Source organism: Rhinopithecus bieti, unplaced genomic scaffold (genome assembly GCF_001698545.2).
Source record: "Rhinopithecus bieti isolate Rb0 unplaced genomic scaffold, ASM169854v2 scaffold_13577, whole genome shotgun sequence".
NCBI classification, from domain to species: Eukaryota; Metazoa; Chordata; class Mammalia; order Primates; family Cercopithecidae; genus Rhinopithecus; species Rhinopithecus bieti.
Genome location: NW_016807867.1, coordinates 197,944 through 219,491, shown reverse-complemented (window position 1 = coordinate 219,491; position 21,548 = coordinate 197,944). Strand labels below are relative to the sequence as shown.

Here is a 21,548-nt window from a genome sequence, read left to right as displayed (position 1 = left end):
ATGGGTATGCAATGGGGTTCATAATTCTAGTATTTCTCTCGTGTACGTTTATTTCTGCAAAAATGTTTTGAAAAGAATTAGGTGCACTGCATTAGTCTTGTTTCCAAAGAGGTTTTCATTCTATTTTTAACTCTAACAGACAAACAAATGGGCCTATATATAATTGTGAATAAAAGTCACCATTTATTGTTTCCCACATACCAGAAACTGTGCTGTAGAATATTTATATTTATATGTTATTTAATATATAACTAGGTATTATCATAGAATATTTGTATTCTACCTAACCTTCGGAAAAACTCTGTAAGACAGACACTATAATTTCAATGTAGAGTTGGGGAAGAGGCGTAAGGCAGTAAATTACTTGCCCAAGGTCACACAGCTGGGACATGGCTATGCCAGGGATGGAAATCAAGTCATGAGACCCGTAACTGTAAAATACCTCTCTGCAGCAAAAACAAAAAAAAAAGGACATAAACTATTTCTATTAAGTCAACAGTTTAAAATAAAGGTTTAATTACTTTAATGATCGAAAAAGTATTAATATATTCGTTTAAAGCCAAGAGTGTAAAATAAGCATCCTTTACGTATCTATCTTCAAGTAAGTGACGTACGGTGCTTTAAAACAAAACATAAAAACAAAACATTCAACTTGCAAATTCTGGCTCGCAAAACCCTTTCCACCTACCCCGCATGCCCAGCACTTTTTGTTAGCATCTCTCTCGGCACTGAACCGTTATTCGAGGCACGACAACAGTGTACATTTCTCAATCTCTCAGCATGGTACGTCTTGCGTCCCAAGTTGCATTCTGGGCTCAAAGGCCTGTAACTGTTTAATACATTTCTGTGTATTCCTTAGTATAAACCACCACACTATAGGGGTTCACCAAAATACTCGCTGCCATACCACAGGTATTCTCACACGGGTAAGGCGAGAGGCACATCTCGAGTCACACAGGGGACTTGAACAAACTGCACGGGGCATCTGAGCGGTCCTCACATGGGCGGAGCAGAGCAGAGCAGAGCTGCAAAGGCTTTCCAGCCAGGCCCCTTCTCCATTTGCCTCTCCCTAGGCGCCCGCGCGGGTTCCGCGTGCGGTCTGGCCAAAAAAGCTCCGAAGCGCGCGCGCGCGCCGCAGACGGCGCATGCGCGGGACGCCCTCGGAGGTGAAAGACGCTTCCTCAGCCCGCGCGGGAGACCGAGAAATAGTACTGAGTGAGCGCTCGTCCTCTTGCCGGTCCACAGCCACCGAGTGTAGCCCGGGCCCGGCCTATTTCCTCAGACACAGCCCCAGAGCCAGGCGGCCACCCCTACCCCGGGAGCCCTTCGCCAAGCGTGCAGCTCCAGACCAGAAGTAGCCGCTCCGACCCAGAGCTCCGGGTGGGGTAAAGAGATTTCTTTTACTCACCGCCTCCAAGATTGCCTCGGGATTGGCGAAAGCCCCCGAAGGGAAGCGACCACTTTCTGACGCTGTGAAGGGACGGCTGTTCGCTCTTCTCTTTCGCCCTTTTCCCTCACCAGAGTGCCAAATCCTCGGCGGGAAGGCCGACCCCTCCGGCCAGCCCGCGCTTTAAGGCCGGGGGCTGCCGGCCGGGCTCGGAGGCGGCCGGACCCGCCCCGCCCGGGAGCCCGCGCGACGTCACGCGGGAGTTCCAGCTGCGTCACGCCCCTTCCTCCCGCTGCCCGGCGCGGCGGCGCACTTGGTGCCCCAGCTGAGGAGAGGGCTCCGCTGTGCGGCCCATCCCGCAGGGCAATGGCTGGGGAGGGGAGCGACCCGAAGAGTCTGGCGACCGCCAGAGCGGCTCTGAGATGCGCTGGGGAAAGCTCAAGCCGTTCTGTCGGGGGAGCATCAAGCCCTTGGGGTTCTGTGAAAGTTATCTGTACAGTGTGTCTAACTTAAACATTTTGCAGGGAAGCATGTATGAGTGACCTGTACCGAACGGAGAGTTAAAATAACTCATGGTGGGGTATGGACGCGGATCCGGCTAACATAGTTTTCGGCCTTGTCGCTGTTATCTGCAATTTAGTGATGTGACCTGACAGGATTGGGCGGACGCCATAGATCAAAACGATCTGTATTTTGCTAAGGTTCAATAGGAAGTTTCTGGCAAATCTGAAAAGAGAAGGAATCTGAAGCGATCAGCATTATTTATTGGGACAATATGCTGTTAGATAATTTTTTTTTTTAAGTACAGTTTTCTTGTGACTGTTTGAGATTCAAACCGATAGTAGGTATTCCTGTTTCTCCTGATTTCTAAAAGAATCGTTTTTAGACCACTAGAAATTCTACAAATGAACAAAATAGAGTAGAATCACAGTATCTCTTAAACCAGTCCAGTACTTTTGTATAATCATTCTAAGACCTGGGAAGAGGACAAGGGATAATATTAACAGTTGAAAAGTTTAGTACTTAGAAAATCATAAATACGAAGTGGAAAGGTAATTTTTCCACCTGTCCCCACATCTTAAGGGATGAATAAATACCATAACTTAAAAAGTTAGTATACAGAAGAGGGGTGCTAAACCTTCTATTAGCGTGTTACAGCAACTATCATTCACTTTCCCGTTTTATAAGACTTAACTCCACATTTTTAAAAGAAAATGGATGAAATTTTGACTATGTAATGTTTAACACAAGGTAGGAAACATAATTGACAGAGTGAAGCTTTTATGTTTATGATATAACCTGTAATAAGTTTGTCATTTAACAGAGTATTGAAAGAGCAGTGTGCTGTGGTCTGTACTGTGGTCCAAAGAAAAAGTATCTGAGCAGAATGACCCAACCTGTTCCTATGGCCTCTGCCTGTGTCTCACTAATCCATTTATGCAAGTCAGAAACCAGAGTCATCCTTGACATTTTATTCATCCCTAACTTCCATATGCAAGCCATCACCCAGTCCGGTTTTACTTACCAGACATCTAAATCCATCCCCTTCTCTCTATCACTACCTCCATAACCCAAGATATTGTTATTTCCACATCAACACAGCCGACCACCCCTCCTAAACCTTTGTTTTCACTGGTGTTCGGAAAAAATTTTGAACATCTATTCTCCATATATATATTTAATTTTAAATTACATACATGTACTGCTGAAAAATGGTACATGATCTAATGAGGAAGTTACAGGCTCTGAAGTCAGACATCTGGGTTTAAATCCTGCTCTAATACTTCCTTACTGAGTGACCTTGGACTGACTGCTTAACCTCGCTGTCCATTTTACCTACCTGTAAATTGAGGATAATAATAGTACCAACCTCACAGGGTATTAAGATTAAATGAATATATGTAAACTGCTTAGTATTCAGATATATGCTATGTGCCCAAAAGCTAGCCATAATTAGTATTTCTTAGCTAATATGATTATAATCCATTTTAAAAGCATTTTTAGAGGATGAAAAAAATAGAATAAAAATACATCTTCTTCCTTCCTCCACCTCAAATTGTGTCTACTTTGAGACTACTCTATACTGCAGCTACTGTGATCTTGAAAAGTACATCTATTAATGTCATTGTGCTGCTTAAACCCCTTCAGTGGCTTCCAGTTACTCTGTGAAGGAAGCCCCTTTGAATTGCCTCTGCTACCTCTTTGGCTTTATTTCCAGACATTTTCTGTCCTCTGGTCTCACTAGACTTTTGATGTCTCCTAGGCCATTGCATGCTATTGTCTCTGCCTGGAGTTCTCTACCAAACCTACCCCTACTCTTTGCCCTAGCTATCTACTAATCATGTTTTTATCTTATTTCAATAGTGTCTTCTACTAGATCCTCTTATAGTACCATGTAACCTCCCCTTCTTACAGTTTTTATTGTTTTAGTTATTTAATTAATTCTGTCTCCCCGCTGGACTGTAAATTTCTTAAGATAAAAAACCATGTCTTGGGCCAGACTTTGGGTGACTGAAGCAAGAGGATCACTTGAGGCCTGGAGTTCAAGATGAGCTTGGGCAACATAGTGAAATCTTGTCTCCTATTCTAAAAAAACAAACCAAAATAGCTGGGCACAGTGGTGCATGCCTCTAGTTCTAGTTCTAGTTACTGTGGAGGCTGAGGTGGGAGGATCGCTTGAGCGCAGGAGTTCAGGGCTGCAGTGAACTATGATTGTGCCACTGTACTCTAGCCTAGGTGACAGAGCAAAAGACCTTGTATCTAAAATATAAAAAATAAAAAAGGTTTGTTCACCCTTTTATTCCAGAAACTAGCCCAGTGCCTGCCACCAAATCATTCACTCATAGAAATGAGTGAATGAAATGGGCATTCCCTGATAGATCCCGTTTCTATGTAAGTGGAAACCTTTGGGTACATTCATAAGTCTTAGATTTTTAAATGAGATATTATATAGTCACTTTAACAATGGAAATGGCGGGCATCCTCATAGATAGGTTCCAAAGAAGCTTTAAGAACCACATGGAATAATCTTGGAAGTTCCAAAGATCTGCTGAAAAAACGTCTTTAACAGAGAAGCAGTTATTTTGAACTCTTCGTAATACTGAGTTTCTCATATTTTTTTGGCTTAGAACAGTACTTCCCAAATTTTTTCAACTTCAGCATACTTAGAAAATGAACACTTGTGTTATGTATTGTAACGAAAAGATGAGACTGCTTCCATCCAGTGGCAACAGAAGTAGAAGTTGAGACTAGTCACCTCAAGCCCAGTGCTGCCACCTTCAGGGCTAGGTTTTTAATGTCCCAGCACACCTATTGGAGACCCTTGGCTGTAATGCTGAATTTAAATAAACGAGTGAAATAGTTAAAACGGTAAGTTTACGTTATGTATATCTAGGCACCAATTTAAAATAAAGTGTGTGATACCAGTACAGACTCTAGGATTCTTAAAAGTAAAGTTTTGGAACTCATGTAGATTAAAAAGTCATCTAACTCAAGCCATTTACAAATGAAATCCTGTAGATTCTACAGTCTATGCTTAACTCCTGCAGCTGGGTAGTTGAGTGTTGTGAAGGGAAAATGACATATCACGTTAGACTGATATCACTAAAATCATATGGTTTCATACTTCATGCAGGGCATCAGTTAATCCTTAAAATAGCCTTTGTTCAGCTCTTTTTATTTTCTCTGCTGTCTTCCAGACTTTTACTATTTGCAGTCCTCAAGCCTCTGAAGGTATTTTCACTCTAGGTGGACAACCTGACCTCCTGATTAAACAAGACAGTTGAGCTCAACAAGTGTGATCTTCCTAAACTTGCTTTTTTCTTTCTCAACCCTAGGAATTAGGCAATACCATTTGCAGTTAAAAATGCAGCCTGAGACCAGATAGGGTGGCTCATATCTGTAACCTCAGCGCTGTGGGAGGCCCATGGGAGGCTCACTTGAGATTTGAGAAACTGCGGTATAGGCTGGATGACAGAGCCAGAACCTGTCTCTTAAACACACACACACACACACCAAACAATCCAGTTGCTTCTCACCTTTGTGTCCACCCTGGTTCAAGCTACCATCAACCTCTTCTATGGCAATATCCTTCTTTTAAAAAAATAAATAAATAATCTGTTACCACTCTTTTCTCCATTACAGTATATTCTACAACAGCAGTCTGAGAGGTTCTTTAAAGTCTTTCAGAAAATCACACTCCCTGCTCAAAGCATTTCAGGGTCTTCCATCACCCTAGAATAAAATCCAAACTCCTTTCCATGGTGTCAGGACGAGTCAGGCACTATATTCTGCTGATGATACCTCTTAAATATAATTTTGAATTAGTGCTTTCCTTTTCAACTTCACTTACTGCCCTAGTTTAGGCCCTGATATTTCTTACCTAGGCAACAGCCTCCCTGCTTCCAGTCTTGTTCACCTTAATTCAGTCTCACACAGCTGCCCAACATCTAAACCATTATTTCTGATTCTGGCATTCCTTTGCTTAAAACTCTTCAAAAGACTATTGCCAGACCAGTGCAGTGGCTGATGCCTATAATCCCTGCACTTTGGGAGGCCGAGGTGGGCAGATCACTTGAGGTCAGGAGTTTGAGACCAGCTTGGCCAACATGGTGAAACCCCATCTCTACTAAAAATACAAAAATTAGCTGGGCGTGATGACAGGAACCTGTATTCCCCGCTACTCGGGAGGCTGAGGGAGGTGAATCGCTTGAACCCGGGAGGCGGAGGTTGTAGTGAGCCGAGATCACATCCCTGCACTCCATTCTGGGTGACAGAGCAAGACTATGTCTAAAAAAAAAAGAAAGAAAGAAAAAAAGGCTATTGCCTAAAGGCTAAAGGTTAAAATTCAGTTTCTTTAAGATGTCACACAAGCTCTTGTCCTTGCACATTCTCTGCTGTACCCCTTGCTCTTTACCTCTTTCAACAGGAAACTGCTTTTATTCCTCTCTCCTTCCCTTGGTGGTTTCTTAGTCTTGGCTCATACAATGTTTTTCTCTTGGAATTACTTTCACCCCCATTTTTTACAGTTCATTTTTCTTATTCTTTAAGTCTCAGCTCAGACACTACCTCTTTCAGGAGACTAACCTAATGTCTCTCTTCATCCTTCCTTCCCATACCTTTTCACAAATGGCCTTCCTCATTCTCCCATGCCCTCAACGTATATCTTTATCATTGCACTTAACACCATTATATTGTGATTATTTTTGTGTTTTTAATCTTCAGCTAGGCTTCTTGATGTCAGCCTGTGCTTTCTTTATTCTTCTGTTTTCCTACCTTTTTTTTTTGGAGACAAAGTCTTGCTCTGTCCCCTAGGCTGTAGTGCAGTGGCACGATCTCAGCTTACAAAAGCCTTTGCCCTCCAGATTCAAGTGATCCTCATGCCTCAGTCTCCCGAGTAGCTGGGATTACAGGCACCTGCCACCATGCCCGACTCATTATTGTATTTTTAGTAGAGACAGAGTTTTGCCATGTTGGCCAGGCTAGTCTCAAACTCCTGACCTCAGGTGATCCACCCTCCTCAGCCTCCCAAACTGCTGGGATTACAGGCGTGAGCCACCGCGCCCGGCCCTGTTTTCCTACCTTTCTTTTTTTTTTTAATTTTTGAGACAGAGTCTCACTCTGTTGCCCGGGCTGGAGTGCAGTGGCACAATCTCGACTCACTGCAACCTCTGCCTCCTGGGTTCTTTCCTAGTTTTTACTAGAGTCTTAGCACAGAACTATCCCATAGAGCCCCATATATTAGATTTTCTAAAAATTACATTTTAAGTAAAATCAGGTGAAATTAACTTAATATATTTTATTTAACCCAGTTTATGTAAAATATTATTTAAACATGTAATCAATATAAAATTAATGAGACTTTTAGGTGGTTTTTCTTCATACCAAGTCTCTGAAATCTGATATATATTTTACCTTTACGGCACATCTCAGTTTAGACTAGCCACATTATAAGTGCTCAAGTCTGCATGTGACTAGTGGCCACAGCTGGGCACAGGCCCAGCATATATAATATAATCAATGAGTGAACAAATGAGGTTGTGTGATTTACTTAAAGAAGCAGGATGGAAATGGGACATGAGTTTCCGATTCTTTATTTCTGCTATTTGTGCTGGGCATTTCCCATGTCTCTCCCATTCCCTGCATCATCCCATCCCCCATCCAGCATTGAGTGCCTGTATCTCCAGGCATAAAATTAAAAGGTAAGTGATTAAATCCTTTATGATTACTTATATAAAACTCTCCAGTATCTCTGACATGAACACACAATACTAGTAAACTGGGGTGAATTGTTATACTTGCAGTTGTAACTATTTTAAGAACACAACAAAAGGCTGTTTGAGAAGTGAGGGAAAGAAATTTTAAGACAAAAGAAAAGTATCTTAACTGGCAACATTTGTGTTAAATGAACACTTGATTCAATTTTTTAAAAGTTGTTTACAGTAATTAGTACGTGTTGTTTGTGAGTGGGAGTATACATCAATCAGTGATCTTGCCTCGAGTGCCAAAATGTTTTGTTGATGATTTGAGTTGATGGTGCCAAGATTCCAGGTTGAGAAGTTTTATAATTGTTTAAAAATATAAATTTAACATTGGTGGAAGGTGTCAGCATCACAGTTTTTATTTTGACAGTATCCTAGGTGTTCATCTAAATGCTCATAACGGACATTAAAGAGTATACCTTGCTTTTTAATTAGAAAGATTAGCCTCGTGTATCTTGGCCGGCTTCCAATTTAGATAAGGAAGCTTTATTTTGATCTTCACTGTAGCTACGTTGGACTTCATACCTTCTTCATTTCCCATTTTGAGCTGTTAACATAGTTTTCTGTTTGTTTTTAAACATCATTCACTGAACTGCTTCATTTCCCATCAGTAATGGCCAAAGTTTTATTGGCACATAATTTGCCTGATTTAGGAACTATCTCTTTATACTTGATAAAGAAGGTTAAACAATATGTTCATAGTTGCCTAGGTTTAAATTATAATGGGATGATGAAGAATGTTGTTGATCTGTTATTTCCAAAATGGTTTATTATTTATTTATTTATTTATTTTGATACAGAGTCTTGCTCTTATCGCCCATGCTGGAGTGCAGTGGCACGATCTCAGCTCACTGCGACCTCCACCTCTCAGGTTCAAGTGATTCTCCTGCCTCAACCTCCTGATAGCTGGGATTATAGACATGTGCCACCACGCCTGGCTAATTTTTGTATTTTTAGTAGAGATAGGGTTTCACCATTTTGGCCAGGCTGGTCTCGAACTCCTGACCTCAAGGGATCCACCTGTCTTGGCCTCCTAAAGTGCTGGGGTTGCAGGTGTAAGCCACCGCGCCTGGCAAAATTATTTCTTATCAATGGAAAGGGACACCTGTTTCTTCCGTGTCATCTATTTATAATGCAGTGGCTGTTTGGACAATATTTCATATCTATTCATATAAGCTTATGAAGCCCAAGAATTTTGTTAGGTGGTTAGCCCATAGGCCTTTTTTCTAACCCTGGCACTTATAAGAATCTCAGAACTTAACTGCTAAAAAAATAAGATAATTTAAGAGTGATCACTACGACTGTAAAATAGAAAAGTTTATTTTATTTTGAGAATCTCAAACAACAAATCTTTACCATTTTATCTAGTAAATAAAGTATTATACTGCAATGTACCTATGTATGATGCTACCATGATACAAGCTATGGGAATAATATTTATTTACAGTAATGGAAAATATTATGAAGGGCTAACTGTCAGAACAAGTCACTGACATTTGGATTCTATTAATTAAAGAATTCTTTGATAGGTTCACACAAGCAAACATGTTTAATATTCATTGCTTTGTCCATTTAAAAAAAAGTCGCATCTTAAACGCTGATTTTTTCGCCTGTGAATTGATGGATTTATTCACTGCCAGCAAATAGTTGTCATCTTTAATATAATTATGTGCTTCACAGATTACAGATATATCTTTAAGCACTCTGTCTTTTTTTGGTCTTTATTCTAATTATGCTTGAGAAAATAGACTTTAAAATATTGGCTTTTGTTTTCCTAATCCATGTTAGTCTAAGTTTAAGGAAGCTTTGATAGTTACTTTTCCAAAGGTAAAATAAAAAATTTAAAAATGTTTTATGTTCAAAGTTCAGTTCTTAGAGGAGATCCTGAGTTTTAGCTAGAAATGTTTTCAGTTTTATGTAAGTTATAATCAGAAATATTAAAAATGTACAGTAAAATTGTGTTTTCATTCAACTCATACTCTTAGTGACAATTTGTTTTTGTGGACTATTTAGGATACTAACGTTGAAATAGATAGGCTTCTGGCCAAGTGCAGCAGCTCATGCTCACAATCCCAGCACTTTGGGAAGTCTAGGTGGGAGGATTGCTTGAGACCAACCTGGGCAACATAACAAGACCCTATCTGTACAAGAAAATAAAGATAAGTCTAGCTGGGTTCAGTGTTGTGTGTAGCCTCAATACTTGGGAGGCTGAGATGGGAGGATTGCTTGAGCCCAGGAGGTCGAAGTTGCAGTGACCCTTGCTAACACTCTAGTCTGGGTGACAGAGTGAGACTCTGTCTCAAAAAAAAAAAAAGCCTCCTTTTCTCAATTGTAGTACACCTCTTATGTGAGGTGAGCATATGCCCTAGCTTACCAGTGACAGTCCTGGTTAATTCCTATTGCTCTAGCTTAATTATTAATAGAGCTCGCTTCTACTTTAAAAAACGTCCTGGTTTGGATGACTGTAAACCATATGGTCAGAGCCTGGTGCAGTGGTTCGTGCCTGTAATCCCAGCATTTTGGGAGGCCAAGGCAGGAGGATCACTTGAGCCCAGAAGTTTGAGACCAGCTTGGGCAACATAGTGAGACTTTGTTTCTATAAAAAATAAAAACAAATTAGCTAGGTATGGTGTGTATGCCTGTGGTCCCAGCTACTCAGGAGGCTGAAGCGAGAAGATCTCTTGAGCCTAGGAAGATGAGGCTTCAGTGAGCCATGCACTGCACTCCAACCTGGGTGACAGAGCAAGTACATTTTTCTTTTTACTTCAGAAAGCTTCGGCTGGGGGCAGTGGCCCATGCCTGTAATTCCAGCACTTTGGGAGGCCAAAGCAGGCAGATCATGAGGTCAAGAGATTAAGACCATCCTGGTCAACATGGTGAAACGCCGTCTCTACTAAAAACGCAAAAATTAGCCAGGCGTGGTGGTGCACACCTGTAGTCCCAGCTACTCAGGAGGCTGAGGCAGGAGAATTTCTTGAATCGGGGAGGCAGAAGTTGCGTGAACCGAGTTTGTGCCACTGCAGTCCAGCAGTCCAGCCTAATGAGTGAGACTCCGTCTCAATAAAACAAACAAACAAACAACAACAACAACAACAAAAATGCTTTACACTGTAGGAGGTAACTAAAAGTATATACAATTTGATCATAATTTAATTAGCCTCAGAGTTGAAAATAAACTGGGCTTCTTCAGTTAGGATTGGAGTAAAACACCTATTATGATCATCTCACTTCATTTTTTAGACTATTTAATTTATTTGTTAGCATTTTTGGTACACATGCTTTTTTTACTTGCCTTACAACAGGTACGTACATTTGAGAAATGAATATAAATTGACTTCTAATAGAATTAGAAAAATGGTTATACTGGCTTTCCCAGCCCTGGTTGTGAGTTGTTTCATGTACTAAATTTAAAATCAAGTAGATTGAAGGGTCTTAAATTATGTTGTAATCTCAGAAGGGACAGAGTAGGAAGTGCTCCAAAAAATTTTGATCATGTTCTACAATCAATGCTGGCATATAGCCATATTCCCAGCCTTCTTGTGCTATGGAAAGAGTCCTGAGCTGGGAGATAGGATGAGAGATTAAATTCTGACCCTATCTCTGATTATCTGCATGTTTCCTAGACAAGTCTTATTTCCCTCACTGAAAGAGGATATTAATACTCACTGTGCCCAAAGGGGTTGTGGTAAGAATGAAATAATATATTTGAAATTTCTTAAAGAGGAATTAAGAGAAGTTTGAAGCAGCTTGCCTATTGGGAGAAGAATGGCAGAAGGCTTTCCAGGCAGAAGGCATGTGCAAAGGCTATATTGTGGGGAATCATTGTTGAGTTCTATAATTGCAAGTATATAGTAATGTATTTGTATAAGTTGATATTGGGAAGGCATCAGCTGCACCATCTAATTTGCTGAATGAATTCTAATTTTTAATTCTAATCTTGTTGAGCAAGTAATTTAATTTCTCTGTACTTTGGTTGTTGATCAGTGAAATGAAGGTAATAATATGTACCTTGAGTGTTTTACAGGATTGTTGATAGGATTAAATGAGAGAGAAATGTAAGAAACTGTAACAATGTAAGAAACTGTTGTTAACAGTAGATAGATTTAAGAGCTACAGCTGGCCGGGCACTGTGGCTCACGTCTGTAATCCCAGCACTTTGGGAGGCCAAGGCGGGTGGATCACGAGGTCAGGAGATCAAGACCATCCTGGCTAACAGGGTGAAACCCCGTCTCTACTAAAAATACAAAAAAAATCAGCTGGGCGTGGTGGCGGGTACCTGTAATCCCAGCTACTTGGGAGGCCGAGGCAGGAGAATGGCATGAACCTGGGAGGCAGAGCTTGCAGTGAGCCAAGATTGCATCACTGCACTCCAGCCTGGGCGACAGAGCGAGACTTTGTCTCAAAAAAAAAAAAAAAAAAAAAGCTACAGCTAATCAGATCTCTTCAATGGCTAAAGTTGTATAGTTATAGGGAAACTATTGAATTGCTAGGCAAATTGTGAAAGATTTATAATTATAGAAAGGATTACACTGTATTGTTAAATGCTTTTACATGTATTATTTTGATTTACATAGTTGAGTTCAGGTAAGTTAGATAGTATTATTATATGGTTGTTGTTATTTTATTATATTCCAAGGGATTTAAAAAATCATCTAACCCAATGGCAAAATGGTATAGAAAGGAGAAATTAATCTATTCATTTATTTAAGAATTAGTGGTTATAAGAAATTATTTATTGGCCAAGCATGGCGGCTTATGCCTGTAATCCCAGCACTGTGGGAGGTCAAGGCAGGTGGATTGCTTGAGCCCAGGAGTTTCAGACCAGACTGGACAACATGAGGAAACCCCACTGCTACAGAAAATACATAAAAATTAGCTGGGCATGGTGATGTGCACCTGTAGTCAGAGCTACTCCATAGGCTGAGGTGGGAGGATTGTTCCAGCCTGGGAGATGGAGGTTGCAGTGAGCTGAGATCTTGCCACCGCACTCTAGCTTGGGTGACAGAGTGAGACCCTCTCTCACAATTATTAATAATAATAAAATAATATCTGTTGTTATTGGGCTTTTTTCAGCAGTGTGTATCTCCACTTTTTTGTATTTGCTGTGCACTCTTCAGTTTTCCTATTTCCTCTTTATTCAATTCATTAGCTACTTTACCCCAACTTCTAAGGAGATAGTGTTTTTTTTTAAAACTCGCCTTTAATTATTCTAACAGAAATTCAAGTTAAACGAAAAGATGATGTGCTTTTAGTCAGATTTCTTTTTTCTTTGCACCTGTTTCTCCTTCACTTTCTCTGAACTAAGTTTACATATTATACAAACAAATATGGTATTTACTTAATTAAAGTACATGATTAACTGTTCAGTTTTAAAATTTTTAATCTGCTTGACTAGAGCCTTCATATAATGTGTTTTTCAGAGCCAAGCCTCAGGATCACATTATAGGTTATAATGAATTACTTCTTGTAACTAGACCCTCTTGGACCCAGTCCAAGACAAACTTGTACTATTCAAAATTGTGTGTTTCACTGTAATGAAAAATGTTACTTGAGGGTCCAATGTAGTCAATCTGTTTTTACTATAACTTTACTAATGTAAAAACTTAAACAATGAAGTCTTTGGATCAATGCTGGACATAAGAGTATTTACAGAGTACATACTAACTGTCCATTTTGCTGCTGTTTGATCCTTTAAAAATTGGCAGCCAAATTCAGGAAATAAATTGAAGTTTATTAGAAAATACCTTTCTCACAGAAGATCAAGTTTCAGTGCATCTCAGGTTTTGTGGGAATGGATCAAATACATCAGACAAAAATAGGCTAAAGTTCCTTCCTCTCCATTTGAAATCGCTGTACTGATTTCTCAGAACATCTATTTTAATTGTATTTTGTATTAGAATTTTATAAAACTAAAGAAAAAGCAGTTTGACTATATTTGTCCTATAACATGATATGTTGGGCCCGTCTTGGGCCCTGCTTGCTCCAGGTGTTTCAGTGGCAACCAGATTCATGCAGGTGAAACTTGACAGTCCCTCACCTGACTTTCTGTCCTAGGAGCTTCTCTGAAGCCAATAGAAACAAGTATGCGATTTGAAAGTGTAAGAAATTAGCAACCCATGCAGCAACTCTTAGCTGATGGAAGTCAGAAGTTGTAGATAAGTGCTCTTCTCTTGTGTCTTCTGACAGGCTATTCTGGGGTAGTTTGATGGCTCCTAAGAAGATACTGGGCTTGAGCCCTGTTTGCTCATAGTGGTGGATGAACTCAAGGATAAACTTTTGTATTGGCCTTCCTTCCTTCCTTTCACTAATCCCTTACTCCTGTTTCTGGGTGCTTTCCCAAATAAAGAACTTGCACGTAAGCCAGAGGTCTCAGGCTCTTACTTTCCATGGAGAACCTAGACTAAAAGGGGAAACTTAAGATTTCTATTTCACTGTTTTTGAATTATTATTATTATTATTATTATTATTATTTTTGAGACGGAGTCTCGCTCTGTCGCCCAGGCTGGAGTGCAGTGGCGAGATGTCAGGTCACTGCAAGCTCTGGCTTCCGGGTTTATTCCATTCTCCTGCCTCAGCCTCCGGAGTAGCTGGGACTACAGGCGCCCGCCACCTCGCCCGGCTAGTTTTTTGTATTTTTTAGTAGAGACGGGGTTTCACCATGTTAGCCAGGATGGTCTCGATCTCCTGACCTCGTGATCTGCCCGTCTCGGCCTCCCAAAGTGCTGGGATTACAGGCTTGAGCCACCGCGCCTGGCCTGTTTTTGAATTATTAATGGAAATTTTAACTTTTAAAAATTTGCATGCATGGATGGGATAGTCAGATTAATTGTATCAGTCATTTGTAAAATGTTAATGACCCAAGATAGGTTGAACATGTGCATTTGAGGTTTTTCTGATAATGTTAATGGGTTAGATTTGAAAAGACTCCCTCACTTGCTCCTTCTCTCTTGTAGGCAGAAGAATCTTTTCTTGCGGCTCTCCTAGGATCTACCAACCAGAGATTCTAATGTGATATGTTTGGAATGGAGTTATTGATCTGCATTTTTAATAGTCATCCTCCAGGTGAGTCAGATGGTCATGGACTACGCTTTGAGAAACACTGCTAGGTTATTACAGTTGTAATACTCCTGGGTATTATTAGCTACATAAAGTTATAATCAATCTTATATTTCTTAATGTTTCAAGAGTCATTGAGAAATTCATTAGATTTAAAATATTTTCATGTTGGAAGTGTTTCTCACTCCTAATCTAAATCGTAGATATGATAGGCAAAGAACTTTCAAGGGAATAGATTTAAGATAAAACTTTGAAACTAAAAATTTGTCACTCAAGTTACATTTTCACTTTGTCAGTGGTACATAACTTCTAAGATAATAGTTTCTGGTTGTTCTTAAGGCTGTATGTCTTTAACACAATGAACTGTTATGTACTATATTTCCCAGTTTTGGATTTATAGACAGTTCAGTTGTTAGTCTTGAGTTATTCAAATCAGCTATTTGTATAAAATCATTTATGTATTTATTGAGACAGCATTTCACTCAATTGCGCAGACTGGAGTATAGTAGTGTGAACACAGCTCACTGCAGCCTCGATCTCTTGGGATCAAGTAATCCTTTTGCTTCAGTGTCCTTTGTAGCTGGGGCCACAGGCCTGTACCACTGTGCCCAGGTAACTTTTTATTTTTTATTTTTTGTAGAGACAGGGGTCTCACTTTGTTTCCCCAGGCTGGTCTTGAACTCCTGGGCTCGAGCAATCCCCCTACTGTAGCCTTTCAAAGTGCTGGGATTATAGGTTTGAGCCACCATTCCCCACCAGAACATTTTAAAATTTTAAAATTTTGTTGTTTTCTGCCTTCTTTGCAATTGTTTGTAGTAATATCTACTGTAAACATTTAAAAGTAAATGCACATTAAATACTAATTTTAATGACTACTCACATAGGCTAAATTGCTTACGTATATAATAAAATACTTTAATAAGAATATATAATTAATTAGGCTGGGCATGGTGGCTCACACTTGTAATCCCAGCACTTTGGGAGGCTGAGGGGGGTGGATCACCTAAGGTCAGGAGTTCGAGATCAACCTGGCCACATGGTGAAACCCCATCTGTATTAAAAATACAAAATTTCACCAGGTGTGGGGGCATGTGCCTGTAATACCAGATACTTGAGAGTCTGAGGCAGGAGAATCGCTTGAACCTGGTAGGCGGAGGTTGCAGTGAGCCAAAATCACACCACTTTACTCCAGCCTGGGCGACAGAGCGAGAGTCTCTTTCTCAAAAAAAGAAAAAAAAAATGTGATTAATTAGTGGGCTAAATTAGTGAAATAATACTTTTGTCTTTCTGCACACCATCTACATGCAGTGTCTACAATTTAAGTGAAAAACAAGATTCTTTTAGCATGGACTTAAATTGAAATTATAGCATCAGCAGAAAGCTTTTGTAAAGCAATTAAACATCTTTCAGGAAATTAAAGTTGATTACAAGAGCTCAATAAGATCAGTTGTGTTATAAAAGGATTATTAGTTGGTTCTAATGTTAACTCTTAACCAATTTTTTGCTCTTTATTCATTCATTGGAAGATACGTCATTTGACCTCTTTTTAGTTAAGCAAACTCTCAGAATGTTTGTCGTGGTATTCTGAACTCCCTTCTGACTAGTACATTTCACAAAAAGCTCCTCCTTTGTGATCTTTGCTCATCAGCTTCATTCCCTAATCAATTAGTCTGAGGCTAATTTAATATTATCTTTAGAAAATGTTAAATCCTCTTCTATCTTCTTCTTGTGCTCTATATATTTTGGACTCACTCTGCTCATCATTACTTGCTATCAAAATAATGCAATATAATTTAATATTAGCCTATAATACATTTAATTCAGAAGGGATTTTTTTTTTTTGTAGGAGAAAACACATTCCAGAGTCCTGAAAGAATAATTTACTTGGTAGTAGAAAAAGCACAATCCTTAGAGCATATAGAAATCCTTAGGCTGAGGTAGGAAGATTGCTTGAGGCTAGGAGTTCAAGATCAGCCTGGGCAACATAGGGAGACCACCTCTCTACAAAATTGTTTTTTAAAAATCCAGGTGTAGCAGCATGTGCCTGTGGTCTCAGCTACATAGGAAGCTAAACCTGGGTGACAGGGCGAGACCCTGTCTAAAATAAAAAAAAGAAAAAGAAAAGAAATTCTTGGCCAATTAATTTGATGTCATGTTAGATAATAGATAAAAACAGCCGTTGGAAAATTCACAAGGCACAAGTAAGGTACAGCCATGCATTGAATAGCAATGTTTTGATCAGCAACGGAATACAAATGCTACAGTGGTCCTATAAGATTATACTACCACATATTTTTACTGTACCTTTTCTATGTCAGTATATGTTTAGATACACAAATACTTATTATGTTACAGTTGCTTACAGTATTCAGTACAGCATGCTGTACAGGTTTATAACCTGGAAGCAATAAGACATACCATATAGCCTAGGTGTGTAGTAGGCTCTGCCATTGAGGTTTTGTAAGTAGACTTTATAATGTTCACACAACAATGAAATCACTTAATTTCTAATTTCTCAGAATGTATCCCTGTTGTAACTTAATGCATGACTGCATTCTAATTTGAATTATCCATGTCACACTTTCTTCCATTAGTGCAGATGATTCAAATTGAATTTTTAAAAAGTATTTAAGGCTTTTAATCATCTTGGTGTACTGCTCTCACAATACTTTTACCAAAGACTTCTTTGAAGTGAATCTTTAATTGGATTGGATTGTATGGGTTTCTGATTTTTTTAATTTAAGAAGGTTAAAATATTTTCCAACATTGTATCTTTTTTTGTTTTTGAGACGGAGTCTTGCTCTGTTGACCAGGCTAGAGTGCAGTGGCGTGATCTTGGTTCACTACAACCTCTGCCTCCCGGGTTCAAGCGATTCTTCTGCCTCAGTCTCCTGAATAGCTGGAACTACAGGCACACGCCACCATGCTGGCTAATTTTTGTATTTTTAGTAGAGACGGGATTTCATCATGTTGGCCAGGCTTGTCTCGAACTCCTGACCTTGTGACTGGCTGCCTCAGCCTCCCAAAGTGCTGGGATTACAGGTGTGAGCCACTGTGCCCGGCCCCAACATTATATCTTAATGCCTTCCAAGATTGCTGATTTTATTTTATCTTTCTGACAAAATGTGCATATTCTAAGTTAAAGTTGACTTCTCTTACTGAAAGAAAATACTGAAATACTTCGGCAAATACCGAAGCTATTTGTTGAAATGTATTATATAGTCTATAAAAGGGATAAGAAAGATACTGACATTTGCTGAGCACCTGCTGTGTTCTAAGAACTACATGAAGTGTTTTACATAACATCTCATTTAATTCTTCCAACAACTCTGAAAGAATGGTATTAGTTTCTTAACTTCCTTAACTAGATGGAGAAAAGCTAACTCAGAGAGTTAAATAATTTCCAAGGGGAACGTAATCTGTAGCAGAGTTATTCAGACCCATGTCAATTTGGCTCAAAAGCTCACATGCTTTTCAGTATACTGTCTTTTCTCTTGTAAAGTTAAGAAACAAATGAAAGTGATTATTTTTCTGAGTCCACTTGGACTGAACTAAAATGACCAAATTTAGAAGCATTTCCCAGGTAGGATTTTACCTGTGAAAAGATGAGGTAATTAGTAGAATTAACATTTAGTACCAGGAATCAGAATTGAAATTTTGGGCCTTTGGTTCTCCAACTTTCTGTAATCACATTTCCTAGGAATTCCTCAAATTAAAAATGTTTAAAACATTTTTTGAGCACTTGTGTGCAAAGCTTACCCCTTAAATAACGGCTTCTATCACCTCTAAGATGGGTTTTTAAGTCCTGTAATTTCTGTCTTCATAACGTAATTTTCCTGTCAGTTCTAACCAAACTTTAGGAATACTATATTAACTTAGACAAATCCTAGATTATGAGCATATAAGAATGACTAAAATAATACAAAAATACATGCATACTAAGAAAATAGACAGTAGAGACAGTTTAAAGCAATATTAAGTCAGAAAATGAGAGTGGGATCCACAAGGTGGGCAAGTATGAAAGAATGTGAGGCCTTCATCAGTTTGAAACAAAATTATATGATGGCATTAAGAGATTAGGGTTTGAAGTGGTAGTCACGTTCATTATCAATGGTAATCCCATATATATTCAGCCATTGTCCTAAAAATGTTTGGGGCAATAATTATACAGATTAAAATACAAAAACAAATGATTTCTTAGTTCACCAAAGATTCATTAACACATTATACAACATAATTTTACCTTTTTAGATTAGATTTCATGTAGTATTCAGAAGAGTCAATGTAGGGTAGTGAAAAAATTACTGGTCTTGGTGGTAGTCAGGAAACCTGGATGTTCTGGCTCCAGATCTACCCTTAGATTATATAATAGTGATTTAGCTATATTTTGGGGCTTTTCATTTCTTAACTCAAAAATGAGATGTTAGATTCATTGGTTATTCTTTAAATGTCCCTCTTAGGTAAAAAATGTCATAGTTCTAAGTGCTTTTAGTGGAAAACACATGAAGATATTCAGAAGGGAAAGAAGTTGCAGTTGTTAAGAAAGCTAGCATTGTTGACAAAAAGAGTTATGTGAAATTGTGTGACTGGGAATAAGAAGAAATGCATCCTCGACTAAAAGAGTAAAAAAATTTTAAATGAGTGGAACACTTTTTGACTAGGCGCTGAGATATGTTGGTCTGTATAAAATATACACTCCTAATTTGATTGACAAATTTATATGTCCTCAGTTTTAACAAAAATCTCACAATGTATCAATATTTTAAATGACTCAATTTATGGAAAATATATAAAAGTAATATTTAATAGAACTTACCTACATTTGAAAATGAAAATTCCATTAAATGAAAACTGTACAATCCTCTCCCAAAATGCAGAGTTAAGCTTGAAATTTTACCCATGGATTTTATATAAAATGTATATCTAGTTCCTAAATAGCTTTCTTCAAAACCATAAACGTAAATAATGCTCAATAAATAAATTAGAATCCCAATTTAAATTTATCTTTAAACAGTAAGCCCTATGTTTTAAACATAGTGTGATTTAAATTTTTTAAATTACTGCATACAATATATTCACCAGAAATACTAACAATGTGCTCTATTGGTATATGTATTACCTGAAAACTAGGTTTCATGTAGTAAATTCAGAAAAATTCAGCCAATTGAAAGTTTTGATCCGTATTACCAAAAACTTGTCAAAATACAATTTGTACTGAATAAAATTAATATTGGTTTGCTGAATCAGCACATTGCTTTTGCAGATACAACATTACATAGCTTTTCAGCAGTTTACCTGGATTACCAGAAATTCTATGCAGAACTGCCTAGAAGTAGGACTATGAAGCATCCAAGGGTTTTCCCTGCAAAAAATGAAATCTCATCTGAATGTTTATTTTTTACACTTTTAAATTTATTCTGTCAACATTCTAAGGAAACTAATGTTACAGCCTTTGAGTTAGAAAATAATAATATAGCCTTTGAGTCTGAACATAATGACAAAGTGGGAACCCTAGGGACAATGAAAAGGATGCATCAGCCTTGCTCAGTTCAAAGCAAAGTCCCATTAAGATGACAGGAAAGCATTCAGTATAAATACGTTAAAATTTTTTTAAATTCCCAGATAAAATCGTATGTCAGCTGTTATGTTAAATTAAATGCCCCAGAAGACATGTGCTTCAATTCAATCTAACATCAGTAAATAGAGGGGTAGGATGGTATGCCAACATAAATCTAAAGGGATTGGTAACTTTCATTTTACATGATACAAACTACTAAAATAAATTAATTGGATTAAGTAAAGACAGAGATAAAAGGAAGATTTTAATATAAATGGAAGGAAGATCCAAGTATTCTTTAACCTAAAAAGTTTTTCAGACCTAATAGGCATGACAAAACCTGTCTTCATTCCTTTCTATTCAGCTCAGCAAGTGCTTTTGAGCTCCAATAGTTAATCAGTTACCAGATTCCACAATCTTTGTTTTTCACACTCCTCAATTTTTGCTGTGAATTGTTCTAATGCATGTACTTAGGATCACCAGCAGGCCAATACTTTTTTTGGCCTTAAAAAGGCAATTATTATTTATCCACAATTAGATTTACCATATAAAATTGTTACCATATAGCAACAGCCTATAAAACATAATAGTTACATTATGAAAGAAGTAGATGGCTTAATATAAATCATTAATATTTGAAATTTATTTGGCAAAATTATTCAGTCCAGCTTTTAAAATTACTACAGCCATGCACAACTTACAAAAAAGCATAGTAAGAGAATATTATATACCAAATAACCTTTATGCAAACAAATCAATGAACATAATGCAAATGTTACAAAGCAATATCTAGCTTTATGGAAAAGGTATAATGCAGCTATTACTATGTTAAAATCGATCATCTTTTAAACATCATTTCTTAACTTTCCAAAATGCATAGAAAACTGAGAAATTTAAAAAATATACTTACCCTTCAATTTATTTAGAAACCTCTGCTCTTGGTGAAAAGCAGAAATTATTTCACTGCTCACTTTCCCTGAAGCTATGAACTTAAACATTAAATCAGTGAACACCACCTCTGGACCACACTAGTTTGTTAGACACTACTGCTATGTGGAAGAGTTCTGCTGCATCTAAGCTATATACGGTGTGCAATGGATAACCTAATATGCCTTTCATTTAACTGGCTGGGCAGGTTTCTACCGTCTGTGGAACATGGAATCAAACCAGAATATGTTGGCACAACAGGCCAGTAAAACCGGTTCTTCCGTAGATCCAGAACCTGTCCAACCAGTCTGTATCAAAGGCTAGCCCAACATGCTGCAGCGGCTCAGCTCTGCTAAGCTTG

The 21,548-nt window shown here is 38.4% G+C and overlaps 1 protein-coding gene and 1 long non-coding RNA gene across 2 annotated transcripts in view; one reads left to right on the top strand and one right to left on the bottom strand.

The window, feature by feature from the left end:
* The window catches only part of RBBP8 (RB binding protein 8, endonuclease), a 112,728-nt gene extending 91,377 nt beyond the window's left edge, over positions 1 to 21,351 (bottom strand). The window contains 2 exon segments of the mRNA XM_017884017.1: positions 19,999 to 20,065; positions 21,171 to 21,351. The gene's annotated coding sequence lies outside the window, so the exon portion shown is untranslated.
* Positions 1,165 to 21,548, top strand: LOC108536919 (uncharacterized). Its single transcript, XR_001887663.1, has 3 exons — positions 1,165 to 1,385; positions 14,601 to 14,709; positions 21,396 to 21,548. It is a non-coding gene; the product is annotated as an uncharacterized LOC108536919 (long non-coding RNA).